Source organism: Xenopus laevis, chromosome 1S (assembly GCF_017654675.1).
Source record: "Xenopus laevis strain J_2021 chromosome 1S, Xenopus_laevis_v10.1, whole genome shotgun sequence".
NCBI lineage: Eukaryota > Metazoa > Chordata > Amphibia > Anura > Pipidae > Xenopus > Xenopus laevis.
This window is the reverse complement of record NC_054372.1, coordinates 135,060,255-135,082,548: the sequence shown is the minus strand read 5'-3', so window position 1 is coordinate 135,082,548 and position 22,294 is coordinate 135,060,255. Positions and strand designations below refer to the sequence as shown.

Here is a 22,294-nt window from a genome sequence, read left to right as displayed (position 1 = left end):
TTATTTCAGTGAACTTAATTAACTGATTTTTAATGATTTTGTTCATATATCTCTGTTACCTTAGATTTAGGGCAGATGTATCAAAATGTGAGTTTAGAGCGCAATAAATAAAAATTCACCTACGTTCTATTGTTTTTTTTTTTGAATTGTGTATAACAATGGAGAACGTTAAAACCATTTGGTAAATACGGTTCTAAAAATCCCATAAGAATTAATAGAATGTGGGTGAGTTTTATTTATTACTCTCTAAACTCACCTTATTGTGTGTTATGTTTTGGGTAGGTGAGGATGAGTAGAGTATAACAGTGCTTTATTAGCAGATTCATGCAGCCATTACACAACAGTAACTTTCACTTTTAAGCTGTCAGGAAGTATGCACAGTATAAGTCTGGGCACAGTGACATCTACAGTCCATTTGTATAAACACCACATATTCCCCCTATAGTAGGAAAGCATTTGGGCAACTATAATAAACAAAAACAATGCATCTTAAAGCAGTAATATACATTATTCACATCACATAGTCCTAGGTTCATGCAGGTAGTTTTCTGACTCGTACGCGTTATAGGTTCACTTTCTTCAGGCCCATTGCAGTTGGCATCAGGGGTAGGAAAATTTCCTTCATCAAATGGAGCTTCTCCAACGTCATTCCTAACAGGAGCAAGATGACTTGCATTTCATATGCGTCCATCAGACAGTTCATATGTGTATGGTCCTCGCTGGCGTTACTTCAAGTGGTCTAGTAAATTTAGATTGTCCTTGTTTCAGTATTCCTGGTTTCTTAATTCTGACTAAAGATCCAGGCTGAAAGTGTACTTCTCTGGCACCATGTTTTCTGTCAGTATAAGCCTTGCATTTGGCTTGCTGATGTTTCACAATGTCAGCAGTAGACGCAGCGCCGGATTTGTTTCCCGGCCGCCCCTAGGCCGCGTGGTCCAACCAGGCAGTCCTAGCGCCCGCCTACACTACCCCTTCCCAGCGCACCGGCAAAAAAGCGCCGGCGCAGCTGGTGTCATTGAATGGGGACGCACACGTCCCCACAATGCTGCTGGGCGGCATGCCGCCCCTATTTTTTGCCGCCCTAGGCTCGGGCCTGAGTAGACGATTTTATAGGCACTGTATTTTGTGGAAGTTTGATGTCTGCAACATGTAACTTAGTGTGCATCTGTCTGCCGTGTAATAATTCAGCTGGAGATGATTGGGTTGTTGCATGGCACGTTGCTCTGTAGTTATGTAGGAACTCTGTTGTAAATACTTTCCAAAATTTCCCAGTAAGATTTGCTGTCTGTAGTGCTTCTTTCAGACTTCTGTTGAATCACTCGATTTCTCCATTTGCTTGTGGGTAATACACTGAAGATTTCCTATGCACAATATTCCTCTCTTTCAGAAAGGATTCAAACTCATATGAGACAAACTGTGGTCTGATATTAACTACTTTGGATTAACTTCTCTGCTGAAGACTGTAGACAGAAATGTTATTACTGTAGCTGATGTTATATGAGAAACAAATGCCATTTCAGGCCATTTACTGTAATAGTCTATCAAGGTTATAGCAAATCTACAATCTATAGGAGCATCTGTAAAAGGACCAACAATATCAATAGCAAGTTTTTCCCATGCTGAATCAGGGAATGGTACTGGTTTTACATCTGCTCTCAACTTAACTTTGTGTACAAAGCTCTTTGCACAACCCAGTGAAGTGTTGCTTTGTGGTGAAATTTTAGACACTGACTGTGTGGCAGGCACTGGTGCTGTAGTAATGAGACCATCAACTAATTGTAGGTTTAATGCAATAAAGAGATCCCTTCCAAGTATAGCAGTAACCTTATTCACAATGTAAAAGTCACATTTTGCAGTATTTGGTCTCTTAGCATTTCATCTGTTAGATTCCAAAACTCACAGGTAACAACCAGCTCTCTCAAAGCTGCTACAAACTGTTCTGTGGATTCGCCATTACCTTGTCCACGTTGGCGGAATATATATCTTTCAGCAACCACATTTACTCTTGGCACAAAAAACTTCTTTATTGCAGTAAGAGCAGTTTCATAAGGTAACAGTAATGTATAGAATATACGCTGTCCCTCTGCTCCCAGGCAGTGAATAAGTAAAGCACGCTTTCTAGCAGCAGAAATCTCCCCTTGGTCAGCAGCAATTATGTAATTTTTAAACATACGGATCCAAGCAGTAGAAGGTATGGTAGGCTCACCAGGCTTTGGAAGAAAAGCTACAGGCTGCTGCAGAGGTAGAAGAGCCATCCTTATCGCCATTTGTTATGTTTTGGGTAGCCGAGGATGAGTAGAGTATAACAGTGCTTTATTAGCAGATTCATGCAGCCATTACACAACAGTAACTTTCACTTTTAAGCTGTCAGGAAGTATGTACAGTATAAGTCTGGGCACAGTGACATCTACAGTCCATTTGTATAAACACCACATTGTGGTTTCCCCTTTTCTCTTTTTCTTCAACCTCATATTTTATCTAGTATCTCTCTTAGGGCTTGTCTTTTCTGTAGGATCTACCAAAAAGCCTAGTTAAACTTGAGTTAAAATATAAAAATAGCTTGATGGTAGTTCTTGAGGACCTCAGTGAATCTGAGCCGGACTGGGAGTAAAAAGCAGCTCTGGCCAAAAAAATCAAAGCATCATATATTCAGGGTCAGACTGGGCCAGCGGGACACCGGCGGGACCATTCGGCTTCCTCTCCTATTCAGCGGCTCCACTTCCTTGGCCCATAAATGGAGCTGCCCTCCAGGCATTTGCATGAAAAGCCTATATTGAGTGCTGATATTTAATAGATACTTTAGTCATTTATTCATGTTTAGCATTTTTTCTGTCTTTTATAAACATATTAACATCTCTGTACAAAGTGTTGTAACTTTATAATTTAATTGTACCCAAACTAACTAATTGTACATCCTTTGCCTTGGCCAAAGAAAACCTGAGACCCTGTCATTGCCAAGGACAAGGCGATATATATATATATATATATATATATATATATATATATATATATATATATATATATATATATATATATATAGAGCAACAAAAACCGCACACAAAGGACTTGTTAAGTGCAAAAAGTAATAACCAATTTATTGCAACGTTTCGGCTCCTGTACTCGAGCCTTCTTCAGGTGGTGTTTGTTGCTCTATGAATTTTTCAAGATAACCTGCACCTGGGCAATTACCTAAATGATTTGAGTGCTCCAGCTACATGCATGATTTTATATATATATATATATATCAGCTAAATATTTTACATGAAAACTATTGCCTCCTATACTCAAGCAGGCAATCTGTAATTCACAACAACTTAGTTTACTGTAATTGAAGTATATTAGTCATGTTTCATAATACCTTAAAGCGATACTGACACATTCCTATAAAAATTTTGCTGTAAACAAAAACACCAGCATTGTTTACCTGAGCCCTGATGTATCTCACTAATGTTGAAATTTATTAATTTTAGTATGTAACAGTATTCTTCCTCAATTTTGTTTGGTGTTAGGTTTCCTTTAAGTAAAATTCTAAAATGTATTTCACTAAAGTATGTTTTAGTGTGTCCTAAAAAAAACCTGCACTACCTAAGTGTACGTCCATAAGCACCGATGCATGAAACACACTAACGCTTCTTGGCCCTTCTCTCTCAGGTCATTGAGCTTCAAGATAGAAAGTGAGTCTTTTCTGACACTTTCTGACCTGTACAGTTTCTACACTGTTATTTTGGGAAATAAAAGCTTTTTGCCTTTTGTTTCCCTTTTATTCTTTCAAACGTGAATGTTGCCGATGTATGTACCTTTTAATCCATTCAGTCAGAAAAAGAGAGTTAGTCTAGTGGGGGACAGTTAGTAAACATTGGATACTTATTGGATACTTATTAGATACTTATACAGAGAGTTACATAGTTACATAGTTAAATTGGGTTGAAAAAAAGACAAAGTCCATCAAGTTCAACCCCTCCAAATGAAAACCCAGCATCCATACACACACCCCTCCCTACTTTTAATTAAATTCTATATACCCATACCTATACTAACTATAGAGCTTAGTATCACAATAGCCTTTGATATTCTGTCTGTCCAAAAAATCATCCAAGCCATTCTTAAAGGCATTAACTGAATCAGCCATCACAACATCTCCCGGCAGTGCATTCCACAACCTCACTGTCCTGACTGCGAAGAACCCCCTACGTTGCTTCAAATGAAAGTTCTTTTCTTCTAGTCTAAAGGGGTGGCCTCTGGTACGGTGATCCACTTTATGGGTAAAAAGGTCCCCCTGCCATTTGTCTATAATGTCCTCTAATGTACTTGTAAAGTGTAATCATGTCCCCTCGCAAGTGTCTTTTTTCCAGAGACAACAACCCCAACCTTGACAGTCTACCCTCATAATTTAAGTCTTCCATCCCATAACTAATTTAGTTGCACGTCTCTGCACTCTCTCCAGCTCATTTATATCCCTCTTAAGGACTGGAGTCCAAAACTGCACTGCATACTCCAGATGAGGCCTTACCAGGGACCTATAAAGTGGCATAATTATGTTTTCATCCCTTGAGTTAATGCCCTTTTTTATGCAAGACAGAACTTTATTTGCTTTAGTAGCCACAGAATGACACTGCCCACAATTAGACAACGTGTTATCTACAAAGACCCCTAGATCCTTCTCATTTAAGGAAACTCCCAACACACTGCCATTTAGTGTATAACTTGCATTTATATTATTTTTTCCAAAGTGCATAACCTTGCATTTATTAACACTGAACCTCATTTTCCAGTTTGCTGCCCAGTTTCCCAACTTAGACAGATCACTTTGCAAAGTGGCAGCATCCTGCATGGAACCTATAGTTCTGCACAATTTAGTATCATCTGCAAAAACAGAAACAGTACTTTCAATGCCCACCTCCAGGTCATTAATAAACAAGTTGAAAAGCAAGGGACCTAGTACAGAGCCCTGCGGTACTCCACTAACAACACTGGTCCAATTAGAAAATGTTCCATTTACCACCACTCTTTGTAGTCTATCTTTTAGCCAGTTCTCTAGAAAGTCTCTTACATTTTTGTTATACAACAGATTACAAATAGGGTACAATGCTTTTTCAGTTCTGTTATACATATACTTTATTTGATAATGTTGTTCAACAACATTGATTATATTATATCATCAAGTAAGTTTAGGTTCATCTGTGTTTATTAACATTGTCATTTGTTTAGGTATCTCCTAAGTAACTGGGCATCTTACCGTTCTATTTTTGGTATGGCAAATATAGGATTAGTCTTTGATATCAGCATATTAATAGCAAAGTAACAATAAAGCCACGGCACAAGTGCAGGTTTGCCACTTTTAACATACTACTAATATGTGGGGTATCTCTGGTATACAGTGCTACGCAATATGTTGGCGCTATATAAATACATGTTAATAAATATAGGCAGATCTACCTTTCACCATATACAATATAAATACTGCAGACACCTGCTGTCCTGCTAAAGGCAATTGATTTGTGTTCCTAGATACAGGGATGTACACACACACATATATATATATAAATATAAATATATAAATATACACATACACACAGGTATGGGATCCATCATACAGAAACCCGTTAACCATAAAGCCATGAATTATGGAAAGGCCATTTCCCATAGACTCCATTATAATACATCAAATTATCCATCAAACAATCCATATCAAATAATTCACAAAATCCTTATTGGAAGCAAAACCAGCCAATTGGGTTTATTTAATGTTTAAATTATTCTCTAGTAGATTTAAGGTATGAAGATCCAAATTACAGAAAAATCCCTTATTCGGAAAACCACAGGTCCCAAGCATTCTGGATAACAGGTCCCAAACCTGTATATATCCACATGTGTATATATATATATATATATATATATATATATATATATATATATATATATATATATATATATATATATTTAGCCATATTTTATAGCAGCAGCTCAGTTTTAATTGTCAACTCTGTTTACATTTTTGCACATATATCTTTAATTCTCTACTACACTTAATAAGTATGTTAGTGTCAATGCAGAAACCTCTCACCTTTTGTTATATAGAAGTGATTTCTAAACATGTTTTTCATTCCACCTAATATCGCAGCAGTGCGTTATCTGCATACATTTAGTGTTAACAACCGATCGATACTGTGTTACTGTATCAAAGGCAGATTTAGTAACCACCACCTAGTATATCCTTACATCTTATCACTGTTTTCCAGTTGGTGGCGCCAGAGTTCTTGGTAGCAAAGAAAAACTTGTGGAACCTAGCTTAAAAAAAAAAGAAAGAAGAAAAGTTATGGATGTTTCAAAGTTCATTAAAAAAAAGCAAATATGCTGGCTTTATCACATTTCCAGACATTCTGTTTAATTTGTGAAAATAAAATATGGTTATTCATTTTGAGCTAAATGTATCCAAGATGGAAAAAAATATCATTCCACTATGGATTATGGGAATGGTTTTGGTTATACGTTATTTGCTCTTACTGACACAAGGGCAAATTTAGCAGCAAAATGTGCAAAATAATTTATGATAACATACGATTTTAAGATGTGTACAGTGGACAGGCTGTTGGAGGTAGGATCTGGAAGGCTGCCATACAAAGAACAAGACCCCCTTTACTGAAGTAGTTTGTGATCTGTTTTATATAAGGGTGATAGCAGATGGGAAGCTTTGTCACCCATAGTAGCACAGATTTAACTCCCTATACCATATCATTAAGGGTTGTGATACACTGGCAGATTTGGGGAGATTTAGTCGGCTGGTGACTAATCGTCTCTTCGTCAGGGTGCCAATCTCCCCGAAGTGCCTTCGCGTGTCTTCCCATCAGCTATAATGAAAAGTCGCCTGTGCTAAAGCACATGCGACGCTTCATCTTCCGAAGTCGCCCGAAGTTGCCTCACGAGGAAACTTCGGAAAATTAAGTGTCGCTTGTGCTTTAGCACAGGAGAGTTTTCATTATAGCTGACGGGAAGACATACGAAGGCAGTTTACCAAGTGACTAAATCTCCCTGAATCTGCCCATGTGTCTCAACCCTAAAGAATAGCCACTGCTGAGTTTATCATTACAGATATGCAGTGCACCTACCTTCCACTCTTTACTGAATGACTTCTCCCATTGCACATTCTGTTGATTGCCATGTGTTTATGATGATATTTATGTTCGTTTTTGTTTCCTCAGCAGATACATTTATGTAACAGATATAACACATACGGATATATTTTACAGGTTATGTAAAACTTATGTGCACATATCTATACCCAGAGCATTACCTGCAATGTTTAATTATCATGAAATAATTTGCAACAAAAGCAACATTTTCAATTTAGGATCTGTGTATATACTTGCAGAGCACTGGGTATGTCAGTATGTCGCTGACACACTTCTGACAAAATTCAAGATTGCTAGGAGTAAGTTCAGTATCTAAAATTCAGCATTTCTGGACACTTTTCTTTTTAGGGTTTACTTCTTCTTTAAAATTATATTTGCCAGTAGGTCTGCAGGACAAGTCATTAAATGGATTGCTGCTGGTACTGTGCACAGTTTAAACACAGCTTTTTAGGTATTAAAGGCATATAAATAAATTTCAAAGTAATGAAGTTATCCAGTTTTGTTAAAAAGATAAATTATTAGCTAGCGGCGCATTGGGAAATGATTGTGCCATAGTCACGTGTAAATATAAAGACCCAAAATGTACAATGTTTTGTTCTTTGTTTTGAAGCACACTGTGAAGTTTTGTCTATTAACAGGTAATAGAACGTATGCACTTGTATTCTCCTTGTATTAGCACTGTTCATTACTCTAGTGATCTTACTGAGTATGTTTTGTCTTAAAACATATTTTTTAAGAAAGGGGTCACACAAGCAATCTTGGATTTCGTATATGAGAATTTCAGTAAGAGCCTATAATATTTGAGCGAAATTCAAGGGTTAAGTGCCAGCAACTGCAGACATGATGCTCTCTCAGCTAATACCCCCACCCAAGCTTGGAGCCGCTGCCTCCCCTCATTAAGGAGGCTCTCGCCCTGTCAGCTCAAGTCCACTAACAGGATCTGACTGGATTACAATATGGATCTCAGCGGGTGGGAAGAGGGCAGCTCAGCTCATGGTGTTTGGAATAAACATTTACTCTCATTAGGGGCAAAGTGCAGGTGATCTAACCGATCCTCTTTCTGTAGCTATCATTCTCTTTCGAAACAAACTCTTTATTTTCCTTTCAACTTATTATTCTCTGTATGGACATTTTCTGCCAGTTTACTTCCTTCTTTACCTAAGATAACCAGATCACATAACAATTAGGGAATGTGTTGTACATTCAATGTGAAAGTCTGTGCAGTATTGTGTGGTGCTCCAGTCATCTAATGATCTAGTAATCATCAAATGCCTACATCACTGTTGTTTATATTGCGTGATTAGGTGTTGAGTAGGCTTGGGGCAAATTTGACCAGTTTTGTTTTGCCAAAAATTAGCCGCCGGCGAAATGTCACAGACACCCATTAAAGTGAAATTTTTGACGCACATCATTGTTTTTTTTGACGCGCAACGCCAAACATGTCTATGGGCATCATTTCTGCAACGAAAGTCTATGGGCATCAAAATGTTTTGATGCGGCAAAATATTTTTTTTTGACGCACATATGGGCGTCATTTCCAGGGGCGAAACAAGGTGAAAAAATTTGCCCATCCCTAGTGTTGAGTAGTGGATAAGAGAAATTATCAAACTAATAGCATTTATTTGTACAAAATGTTATATAATATTGTATTTATAGAGAATGGCACTGAATTTAATTGATGGGACATAGTTAGAGAGAAGGCTGTAATTATAGAATATCAAATGAAAAAGGTTGGCACAAACTGGATCACTCTCCATGATGTAGTTAAAAAATGTATTTATTTAGAACAACAACATTCCAAATGCCTTACGCGTTTCGTGCCTTTTGGGCACTTAATCATAGGCAGCCTATGATTAAGTGCCCAAAAGGCACTAAACTCGTAAGGCATTTGGGATGTTGTTGTTCTAAATAAATACATTTTTTTAACTACATCGTGGAGAGTGATCCAGTTTGTGCCAACCTTTTTCATTTGATATTCTGTCACAGTGCCTTCCTGAGCTGAAGGCTTAAGGTGTGAGCACCTGGATCCCCCAATGCATTGGGTAAGTTAAACCCTCAAAAAATTTACAATTTGGAGCTTGAAGCACTATACAAATTATTTATGTATGTAATTATAGACCTTTCGATTGTAAGCTCTTCAAGGGTGCTATTGCCATGGGGTAAGGTGAAAACGGCACTTTAAAGACAGAACATTATAATGGTATAATTAAATTTGTTGTAATTGCCCCTGGTAAATTTAGGAGAGGAAATTTCTTTTTAAGCCAGAATTTGGCTATTTTAGTGCAGAGAGTGTGATTAGAAGTAAAAAGAGTGTAAAAAAAAGTATGGAGGACTAAGAGGTTTATTAGTTGAATAAATAAATGATACAAACACGTAGATATACTTCAAGGTACCTGTTATGTGCTTTAAAGGAGAACTAACCCCTAAAAATGAATATGTGTAGCTATGCCATATTTTATAAACTACATGTTTTGAACAAGTTTAAAGGTTCAGCATTTTTATAGTATTAATGATCCAGGACTTCAAAGTTGTCACAAGAGTTTTCCATCTTGGATCATACAAATGCTAAGTGCTCTTTGAGCAACTGTTGAGAAGCTAAACTTGGGGGTCATTGCAAATCATCAAGTAAAATATTAGGTTTTCATGTCATATAAATTGCTGCTACAGGGTTGAATATTAAATTCTGATGCTAATTGTGCTGCTGGTTTCTGAGCTGCCATGCACCAATAATCTAAATGATTTACTAATCAGCTTTGTATTGTGACATTTGTATCTTATATATTCAGTATATTGTGAGTTGATCCCTAAGCTTAGTGACAGCAGCACAGAGCATGTGCAATCAAATCAGTAGAAAAGAAGAGGGGAGCTACTGGGGCATCTTTGGCGGTACAGATCTTCCCTAAAGGGCTGTAGTTGCCTCGGGCTGGTACAGAAGCCCCAAAACATAATGTAATCTTTTTCTGCTCTATTATTGTGTGGCTCCTTAACAGCGCTTTACAAATAAAGTAATACACATATACTCATATTTGTTTTTATGGTTTAGTTCTACTTTAATAGAGCATTGGTTGATGTGTCCCCCAATCCTACCTTCCTGCTCTCGCTGGAAGCTCCAAGTGTGGAGACCAGATTGCTCACTAAGGGCATTTTCTTCAAAAAATTCTATTGTTTTTCCCATCAGAAGTGTGGGCTCTGCCAGCCTGCACCTCAGGTAGGGAAACAATTTTAAAGTGATCGGCGCCCTTTAAAAAGATGTGGTTGGATCTTTGGTTTCTCTATGGAAATGTTCCTTCCCTACATAATAGTCATTTATATAACCTTTCAAATAAGATGAGCTGCATTTCACCCTTTGACCTTTGCCAGGGACCTGTTGCTTTTCACTTTCATTTCAGTGACCCCTGGGTCAGCGGTCCTGGGGAGTGAGAGAGAGGAGTCACCCACCTAGAGATAAAAACATAGCTCAAGTCTCATCTCAACTTGATAAAAGAAAGCAATACTAAGAAGCACTTAAGATCTGTCTCTGCTTCTCTTCTGCTATTCCACCAAGATAGGATTCTTCAAACTGACTTTCACATTTAGGGAGTTAATACTGGCTCTGTTATCTCTTAAAAAAAAAAAGTCTTATCCCACAAGTCTTTGGTTCACTCTGCATGTTTCTTTAGAAAGAGAGTTTCTTTGTGTTTTAATTCTAGTGCCAGTTTGTTCTATTATCCATTTTTCATTTCACACCATGTGTTCTTAAATATATATTTTGCATAACACAACATCACTGAACTTTATTCTGGTTTGAGATTTGGAAATGTAAGTGTCAGACAGTTTTACCTGTAGCTTTGTAATCTTTACTGGTAATGGGGATAAAAATATTTACCAAAGACAATATTATAATAAAAAAAATGTAACTGTTACAACTTTTAAATACAATCCCACTTTAAAATATGGAAAAACGGCAGTGTTTTTTTACAATGTTTTAAACTTTTTGGCATACAGGATCATCTTATCACTTTGGCAGGTCTAAAGTTGCAAAGGAAATGCTGGTGAAAGGGGTAACGTTATGGAAAATTTGCACGGAGTAACAGTCGTTTGCTGCAATGGAAGTTCACCTAGCGAAAGGGCACACAACTTCATTGTCCTCTACACCTGTTTGTAAATTGGCGATATCCATGCAAATTGGATTTCTGCTGATTTTTTTTTGCTATCAACGGCCACTTCGCCCTTTAGTTAATCTGCCCCATTGACTGTAAACAGTATATCATATATGATAAGTGTAATTTATAAAGAAATACAAAAATAGTGTCAGCTGGTATTGAAGACCTTGAATACTCTTGCTTAGTGAATTTCCTCCCCGATATGCACAGTTATGTCCAGATATGTCAGTAGCAAGCTCATTCTTTTAATGCCTCTGACATTAACAATTGGCTTACTCAACGTCTAGTGTGAAAATGTTAGAATCAAATTTGGATGTAAACATCTTACCCACTGAGGGAACAGGAAATAAGCAGTAAACAAACAAGGCAAAAAGGACTAACATGTCCTTCTAACCGCATCTTAGTATTAGCTTGGTGGGAAATCATAACATTTGACCCATTAAAAAAATGAAAATAATTAATAAAAGAGCTAACAAGCTGTCGGAACTATGTCCATGGGTTATAGCAATTACGCTGAAGCATTTGCATTAGTTCTAGCAGCCGAAGTCCTGGGCCTGTGATGTGGGTTCAGGCATGTGGAGGATCAAACTAACTAGGACATCAATTTGCGAACCTTACCTATTTGTGACATCATTGGAACATAGGGTTGCCACCTGGCCGGTAAAAATGATGTTATTAATAGGGAAAAAAGATAAATATATAGAAAGGCCGGTATTTTTTTCAGAAAAGGTGGCAACCCTATTGCAACAGGTTGCTGCAGGTTACAAAATGGAGAGGAACTTCTAGAGTAGGATGGCAATCAGCAGCATAGGATTGGGTGCAGGTCTGTACGGAGTGCACGGTCTCCAAAATGTGTCCATATGTGGACAGATCCTGTGTGCTATCCGACTGAAGTGCCCACAGGTTTGGACACTTTTGTATCACTCTGTTCATTTGGATTGGAATTTGGAACATCAGAAAGTGAGGAGCTGAGCTCCACTCTACCATGATTTCATGACCAGCTGCTTTCCCATATGCATATATGATCACATTTGGTCACTTTATGTGGTGTGTAATCTGTACATTTATAAAACAGAGTAATTAACTCAGGATATAGACAGGGGTGATTTTCTAGTTTAACAAAACCTGGGTTCCTCAGTATTAACTATTATTAAAGTACTGACATAAAAAAATAACATAGCCAGGTTGCAGCCCATTAGGTCCCTACTGTCAATAATAAAATGCATGTATAACATAATTTCAACATTTCCATGCAGTTTACAGATTATCCATTATAAAATATGTTGGGACCAGATTATAATTATATGATGCTGTAATAGGTGATCTTTGTTATTTGTTACTTTGGAGCAAATCATAACAAATTATTTGGTGTTTTCTATTGGTCAACATGCTTTCAGTGAAAGACGATATTGTGGAGATTGCAGCTATAAAAGGAAGAACAAAACCAACAACAACATTCAGTATAATCTTTTGAGTATGGTATACTTTACCTTTAGATCTTCAGCAAAACCTGCCCTTGCAATAAGCTATGAGTTTCAGTGATACTGATTATTCTTTCCAAGTACTAAAATCCTTTATCATGCCCAACCCTGTCCTTGGAATTGTACCATAAGTATCAATATTGAATATACTGTCTACAGGACCAATCATATGCAAGTTATCACCTGTAAAGCTGACTAACTCAGAGTCCATTACTACCAGGAGTAGACATTATGATAGGGCATGTGAGAGTCCCCTTTGGACCCCAGAGATTTCCAGTTCCAAGAATCTTCTGTATATTGCTCATGTTTCTTCTGTTTACATTTATGTCCATCGGGAATTAGAGGAGAGCTATAATAGCCACTTTCTGTATATGTTATGCAGAAAGAAGGGGGGTAGGCTCCCACGAGGCACCCACCTCAAAGCTTCTTTTAGGAATCTTGTTTTGACATGCCAGCATTAGGGGTCTAAATGTGATAGCCTCAAAGCTTGGGTCTCTTTGATCATCCGACGCATAACTCTATGGACGGACAGACTGTATATATTGAACACAAAATTCATTTTATTACAGAATAAGACTGCAATTCCCCCACTCTTTATGTGACTGCTTAGATTCCTAAATTGCATTGTAATCTGTCATGCCAAGTCTGATTTTCCCACTATGCTATAGGGGAGATCTGCGCTAGCCACTGTATCAGGGTCACAGACAGCTTTCCCTATGTTGTAGGTGTGTGCCCCATGCGATGGTGATAAAGTGAAGCTGTTGAAGAGGTTATCTCAAACTTTTAAATGAAAGTGGAATAAAAGAAACTCTTCTTAACACTGGATGATGCCAGTGATAAACAATGTCGTGTTGTGTTATAAGAACGGTGGAACATTAGCATTCTTGCTCGAGTTACGTAAGGACAGAATGAACCTAGTGAGAATATAGTTGCAAGTACGACAGCAGGTTTAAAGGGGGTTACTTGATTATTTACTACTACAATATTAGTTTTACTTTTCTTTGTGAATATATGCTTATATTTTCATATTATATGTAGTTTAAATTATACTTCCATTTTGTTATAGGATTCCAATATAATGAAGACTGATTCAGTTACATTAAGAAGGAGAAATAACAGCCTGCCAGAAAGTAGTTCCATCCTCAAGTGCAGGCACAAGTCACATGACTGGGGCAGCTGGGAAACTGACAATATGTCTAGCCCCATGTCAGATTTCAAAATTTAATATAAGAAAATCTGTTTGCTCTTTTGAGAAATGGATTTCAGTGCAGAATTCTGCTGGAGCAGCACTATTAACTGATGCGTTTTGGAAAAAACATGTTTTCCCATGACAGTATCCCTTTAAGATTTTTTTCTAAGAATTAAACTCTTTCCTCTGTTTTCTGTATGTGATTTCTTAAACTCTCTGCTGCTGATAGCAAAGCAAGAATCTGCACAGCGGAAGCCAGTCTCATCCTGGCCTCCACTGTTTAAACATACTGTTAAAATCCTGAGATGTATATGGGGTAATCATACCATAATATCTCGAACAGTGCCTATATTTGATTGGCCAATTATGTGTCATAATGCATGTTCACTTACTAGATTATATTAAAATGAGGATGCATTTCTCCCCAATTTATGCTAAAACAAATAATATGGCTCATTAAAATAGAAATATGTTTTTGCATATTTGGAAAACAAGATTTCAATTCCAATTCAATATGTTGGGCAGTCACTAATTCTATTTAAAATTACACAGTGCAAATTTCAGCATGAAGGTAAAGTGATGTAGATATTTGCTAGAGACATGATTATTTTTCTTACATCAAAGGGAAATTTATATCAAATTGAATTTGCTCATGACTAGCCACAAACAACTGCTCTCTGTGACACAAAGGGGCCGATTTAAGATTGCTGTCATTGTCACATGCAATATATATATAGTGAGCACAACTTTTCCTTGTTTGTTGTAAATATATAAATATATACACACACACACATCGCCAACAACCTTTTCCGTTGCATTACTGATGTGGTACTCCATTACACCATTTAACAATATTCACATTTTCTCGCTAATTCATTGCCAAAAATTTCACTTCAGGAAAGTAAGAAGCAAGGCCCACTGCACAATATATGCAAAAGTGTGGTTGGGTTGTATCACCGAGGAGTACCATGCAGTACATTTAGTAGTTTGCCTTTAAAAACAATTACAAAAAATGAGGTGTTAGTACCAAACTTTGGCCAATATATGTAAGCTCACATGCCACATCAAGGCCCCTCATTGTACGTGAGTCCTACACTGTTTGTGAGCTTGTAGTGCATTTAAAATTAAGTCCCCCCAGCAACCAGTGTAATTGAGAAGCAAGACCATTGTGCACTTACCCTCAGGAGCTGTAGTGGGAATGCTGGGAGCTTTTAAGGCCCAGCCAACAAACATACACCTGTGAATAATAATCTTCCTACTATATAAGCATTATAACTTTGTTGTGCATTTAAAATCAAGTCCCCCAGTAAACATGTCACTGAGTAATAAGACCATGGTGCACTTCCCCTTAACTCAGGGGCTATAGTGAAAAAGCAAGGAACTTTTTAGCCCCAGGCGATTAACGTACATCTATAAGTGATTCCCTGTTGTAAAAAAGCTACATAGGCAATATTTGGCGACAATGTGTACACGAAACACCGAAAATTTTCTCTTTCTCTTTGTGTACAAATAGTGGCTTTTTATAGTTTACGGCAGCTGGTCAACTCCTGAATGTGGGTTAGACTGAGCGCTGGGACAATGGTGTCTATGGCAGCTGTTCAACGCCACAGCGTGAGTTAGACCGAGCACTGACAATTTCTTTCTGTGTCTACAATTAGTAAGCAGAAGCATGCAAGTAGACAATTTGCTTTGATACATGGGGGCAGATTCACTAAAGGGTGGAGTGGCTAACGCGACTTTTCACCAGCGTTGCCACCCGTAGGGACATCGACAATTCACTAACAGGCTCAGATGCCAATTCACAAGTGAACGTGATCGTAACTAGAGTTCATTTGCACTCTATCACCAGACAACTTTTCGCTCTGGCGAACGATCGTTACTCTGCAAATTCACTTAAGTGCGGATTTTACTGAGCATTACTAGTGATGGGTGAATTTATTCGGCAGGCGTGAATTTGCGGCGAATTCCCGCGGTTCGCCGGCGAATAAATTTGCAAAACCACAGTCCAAAAAAACGTCAAAAACGAGACGCAAATTTTTCAACAAAGCTAAACGCCACAAATTCGCCCATCACTAAGCATTACCTCAGCGTTTCGCCTGAGTTGACTTCACCACCTAAGACCAGGTGAAATGCTAAAAAGCAGCTAGATCTTCCTCAATCTTCTGTCACTTACATCATATCCTGTGTGCCGAAAATGCATTAAAGTTCAAAAAACGCTGGTGACTTTTTTTAAGCGGGGTTAACTGCAAAAGTCCTAACTTAGACTTTTTTGGGTGAGCGGTTTTCGCCACACATTTTATAACATATGGAACATTCATTTTACAGTGGGCTCATGTGTAGGACATTATTTTAACTCTCTTGTCTTTATTAAGGTTCCCTGGACATTTGTAATAAAAAGTGGTAACTTCATGCATTTGCACCAACATTTATAACTTTAAATTACCTGCTGTATGCAAATTGACCAAACGAACGCTAGCGCATCTTTGCTATGAAATGCTAGCACTGACGAAGTAACGCTACCGAAGATTCGCCAGCATTCTGCACAACTTTGTGGAAATATGATCTTTTTTGTGACCATTGGTTCGTTGGATTGTTTGTTTTTATTACAATAAAATCGTCACATGTACAGGTATAAAAAATAGAAAAGTAGGGGCCACCAACGTTTTTTTTTTTTACCTTATAGGTAGCCCTCAGCACAAATGACCTTTATTTAGGTAGGGGGCCCTGGCCACTAATGTTTCTTTTTACTTGTAAGGGGCCCTGTCCACCAGTGTTTTGTTTTGTTTTTTACTTGTAGGGGCCCTGGCCACCAATGTTTTTTTTTTTACTTGTAGGGGGCTCTACCTTGTCCGCTAATGATCTTTATTTAGGTAGGGGCCCTGGCCACCAATTTTTTATTTTTAAGTCTGTCGGAAATTGAATGGTCACCAATTATGGCATTTAATGTGGTGCCAGGCTTAATAATACTTTGTCCAAAAGTGTTTTACTACCCAGAAAATGTTTTCTTATGGGGATGCATCATTTCTGTTGGCAACCCTGCTTACAAACTTTCTTAACAGTCTGACTTGGGGAATTCCATACAAATCTAGAGCTAACAATGGTCTCCTGTGACATTTTCCCCAAGCTGGTCCACAATCACTGTGTGAGTGCTGAAGAGAATCAAAATATATTGAATGGACTGCCATGTCTGCTGCCCCAATTTGATCTGATCAATAGCAATGATTGGTCTTTGGCACAGCTATCAGTATGGACCTTCATTTGACCAGCTGTCTATGTATCGACCTTAAGGAGCCTAGGGAGACTGAGTACTGAGCTGGAATGTATGTGACCCTGAGTAACTCCTTTTTTGACTAATTTAGAAAATAAAATCAGCATTACTACTGCATCTATAACAGTGGTATAGGTCAGCTTTTGTTAAATGATATTAGAAGTACTGAAATTAAATGTGTTGTTTTGCTTTACATAAAATAGCCTTCCAACTAGTATTGTAGGAGAATCTTTAAGTCAGCAAACTGAAGAAAGGCTAGACTAGTAGGTGCCGAACAACAGCAATTAAACATTACACTTTAGAAAAAGAAATGTATGTAAAGTAAACACATGTAGAAAAATGTGTCTAAAGTTGTTCCACAGCAACATCTGGAACACTGACAACAATGATAGACTGGAAACCAGGAGATCAAGGAATTTCTCAGCATTGCAGATCTAAATAAGTCAGAGGTACCTGGACATTACTATTTTCAACCATTCAAACCATTTTATTCAAAATTGTTTTATTTTAAATCAAATCAGCATTTGCTTCAATTGCAAAAATCATTAAGGTTAATGGCGCACAAGTGGGGGAATGTAATAAAAGTCGGTAACGGAAAAATTTGCCTTTTTGCGAATTTAATATAGCTTCTGCGAACCCGGAAACTGTTAAGCGACCACTTTCGACAGTGGAAGAAGGTTGCGAATTTTTTAGTTAGTGCCAATGCGCAGTGAATGTAATAAAACTTCTTACTGAAAAAGTTGTTATGTTTGCTCCAAAAGATTATGACACTTTCAAGCACTTCTTAAAAGTGTGCAATGCGCAATTAAAATTCGCAATGTAATGGAAAAATATTACATTGCGAAATGAGACTTTTTATTTATTTACATATTTGTGCTAATTGTTTCGCTCTTTGCGTCTTTTATTACATTCCCCCACAAATGTTTTCTAGCATTTTGATGCAGTCATTATTTAATATAAAGCTGGTCCTCCCTGTGTATAATTTTAATGGTCAGCAGGTTTTACTTTAGTGGCTCTTTGTGCAATCCTTTGAGTATTTGCCCATGTTTTTGCTGTTCAGGATTTACCTTTCCCTATGCTGAGTTTCTGGGGCTCATGCATCTGGAGCACCTTTTTTACTTGGTGAGTGCATTTACACTTTGGCCTTCTGTGCTGCTTTTATCTTTGGTTAATATTTATTGCTCAAATTAAACATCATATTGTTGGTATGGGCTATGGGCAAACTGTGTGCCTTTTATTAAATATGGGTTTTACCTTTGTAGCATGTAATTACAGCAAACTGTTACAGCAACAAATCACAGTTATTAAGAGATATCCATAGTGCTACTTTAAAGTGTTTTTATTTGTGTTTGGGAGAACAGCTACTTTGCAAACCTTTTTACCAACAAAAAAAACCACATCCTATTCCTTTGTTCAATAATAAACCCACCATGCGTTGTGCTATTAGTTCCCCTTGGAGTGATAGTGAACATTTGAATGCATATTAATTAAATGCAAAATCCAATGCCCTGAAGTGATCTTCTCTTTGACCACCATACAGCTGTCAATATTCTTCATCGCACTGCTGTCAGATATACAAATCAGCTGTATTTTGTCACACTACAGACATGGAAAGGTCTCATGAGAGGCTTTACACTGTAACATTTAAAAAAGTTGCTAAATTGCCTTTCTTTTTCCTCTAGGGATCTTTCTAAAGTTGTTATGCCAGAGCCCCTCCTAAATGTGTTGTATTAATGGCTTATTGATCAGCTAAAATGCAAGGGGAAAGGAAGGACTCCTTGACCTTTAGCTGTGTCTGGGCATAAAGCCGCACGTTATATCCCATACAGTTTGATGTGAACATGGTGTCTGACAGACTGTTAGCTGCAGAGCTGCCTGTCCCCTGTCAAAACACAGTGTTTGGTGTATGTCCCGAGGGGTTACATGACTAATGGGGGGGGGGATAAGGGAATATGTGTACCTGACTTGGAGAATAAACGACAAACCTAATCCAAATGAAATGGAATGTGGCAGAGGGTCCCTCTGAGAAATACATATGTTTAGGGTGACAAGTGTATCTACATGTTTGTGACCTCTATGGTCTAGAGGTTTTATGTGGCACAAAAAACTGTTTAGACCTTCTTTTTACCTGAATTTTCTAAAATAGAATGAAATGGGCTTTTGTTTTCTTTTATATAAAGAACAGTGATATTTGTGGTTATGCAGAACGTGTATGGACAACAGGTGCCATACTGCTATTATGGAACCAAAACTTCAGGTAACCTACAAAAAGTCTAGCTAGATATGGTAGGGTTGTAATGGAATCACTGTAGACTTTCCACACACAAAATAAGATTTCTTTCAGCTCAACCATTTATTATCTAGTCACACTGTAACAATAAAGGTCAAGTTAGAAAGAAAATAATTGTAGATGGCACAGTATGGGGCACATTTACTAAGGGTCGAATTTCGAGGGTTAATAAACCCTCGAATTCGACCATCGAAGTAAAATCCTTTGATTTCGACTATCGAATTCGAAGCATTTTGCGCTAATCCTTCGATCGATCGAAGTAAAAATTGTTCGATCGAAAGATAAAATCCTTTGAATCGAACGATTCGAAGGATTTTAATTGATCGATCGAAGGATTTTTCTTCTATCTTCTATCTTTTCTTCTATCAAAAAAAACTTAGAAAAGTGATGGGGAATGTCCCCACATTGTACCTCGGTAGGTTTAAACTGCCGAAGTATGTAGTCAAAGTTTTTTTTAAAGAGACAGTACTTCGACTATCGAATGGTCGAATAGTAGAACTATTTTTACTTCGAATCATTTGAATCGAAGTCGAAGGTCGTAGTAGTCTATTCAATGGTCGAAGTACCCAAAAAATGCAGATGTAAGCTTTCTTTGCCTACAATACAGCAGTGTACACAAAAAACACTTATCAAAATCCAAAATGTTCTCACTATTTTCTGAAAACCACTCTGACCAAATCCGCACAGACTGCCCCCTCCCCTATTTATCAATAAATTTTCATGAAAAAAAAGACTAGATAAAATCGTAAAAAAATACTGATTTGTCTCCGAAAACGTACTTTTTTGGATTTGATGCGCAGCAACTGTGACTTTTTTCGATTACTGCCAGAAAAAGACAAATATATCCAGCGCCATACTGGGGTTCCCAAGTTAATACTGCATCCGTTAGGCCAACTCTCGGTACATAGTTAATTATCAGCTTACTACCCAAATCGCCGTTGGTATATCTTGGCCCGGGTGCACCCAGCCCCGGACCTAACGCTTCTGTTTTGGAGTGGTTAAATCTCCCCACATATGTGAAGTCTGCACATCATTTACTTAAAGTTCTTACCCGGTCGGCGTTGTGACCCAGGTGCAGCCGCCCTGAGTCCGTCACTAAGAAGAACGTATCCACCACTCGCACCAGTCGTTGTGTCGGCACACTCCATGGTCTTTTGAGAAGAATCGCTTATTCTTGAAAGGTAAAAAAACGTCTTTTATTAACACATCATGATACATTGGTAAAAACAGCGCCTGAGGTCTGACGCGTTTCGTGTCACTGCCCTTCTTCAGAGACTTCAACTCTCATTGAAAAACACAAACTTCGGATTATTGTACAAAACCCAGCGCAGATCAGGATATCTTCCAATTGTAAACAGGACATCTGCCATTGACTTTCACATGAACTTAACAGGTCTGAGATGGAGTACTTTTTTATTCAGACTTTTAACACCATCAGGGTTTACTGAATCATGAAAAATTAAGAGTCTTTTTTCCTATGAGAAATGGTGTTTTCCCCTTTAAACGTCAGAACAAAAAAAAAAATTGGACTTTAATAAATAACCCCCTAAATGTCTTCTCCAGGTTATACACTTATATGTTCATACTGCATCAACTCCCCCATATACAATGTAATTTTATTGAACTTACTGACAAACAAAATGACTTGTGATGTGAATAGGCTATACATACTGTTTCATAGTACACACACCATATCTATCTGATATCCAAAAACCTGTCTTCATAAAAGTTCAAAAATATGGTAGTGTAATTATTTAAGCAAACAAGTCTTCATTTTGGGCCAATTAGCTTTTTGTTTATAATAAGGCAATACTTTGTACTTTATGTTGCCAGTATTAGCATGTATCCATGTTGACTGAAAAACAGTCATAATGTTTTTGTAACCTCATTCTGGTTGTCTGAAAAATAGCCCACAGTAGCTCGACAGGTTGAAAAACAATTGTAGAGCATAATCTACATATATTTATCACCATTTAAACATTGACAGTAGAATTTGATATGACAGTAGAATTTGATAGCTGGAACGGTCCAAATCCTAAGACGGACGAATGGCTAGTGTCAGAGGGTTGATAGTTGTCACCCCCACCCTCTATGACGCCATAACGCTATAGGGCCCAAGGCAGGATGGACTAAAAAGGGCTAAATGGTCTACTGTGGACAATGGTCACTCATATAGTTTATACTAGGCCATACAAATAAATGATCCCCACTCTGTTACTTGAATTCCAGAGTGTCAGCATAGTGTCAGCATGTCTCTTATGCCCTTTTGCTGAAGTGTTGCTCAATAGCTGTCTGTACCACAATGGCTATGTTTAGCCAACAGATGTTTACGAGGCTGTGGACAGTTGGAACCAGAAATCTCTTATGTTGCAAAACTGCACATCTTACAGCAATGTACAAATATATTCCAGTAAGTCTCCTCGCCGGACCATGTATGGTATTTCCGTGAACCCCTTGTCATAATTACTGTAAATGCCTTCTGAAAGCTATATAACGTCTGGACCAAGAGGTGGGTCTTTGGTAAGTCCTTGGCTGACATTCTGTGTGTTACTCCAACAGCTTACCCAGACAAAACTGTTATGTTGTATTCTGTATTAATAAATTGCCTGACTATTACTAAAGGTTTTCCTTTACTGAGTTTTGTCTTACACGAGGTCAAAAATGGTATTACAAAAAATACCATCATATGGTGACCCGCCGACTGTGATTCATTTTTTTCCAGTCATTTTTCAGGCAATGGAGGGCTCCAGGCTGTGGCCATTGGAGTGTACCCGAGGAAGCTTTGTTCTCGGAT

General features: G+C 37.8%; 1 pseudogene; it reads right to left on the bottom strand.

Moving 5' to 3' along the window:
- LOC108705052 overlaps window positions 1–20,648 on the bottom strand; it is a 49,486-nt pseudogene extending 28,838 nt beyond the window's left edge.
- Window positions 20,649–22,294: the final 1,646 nt, after the last annotated feature.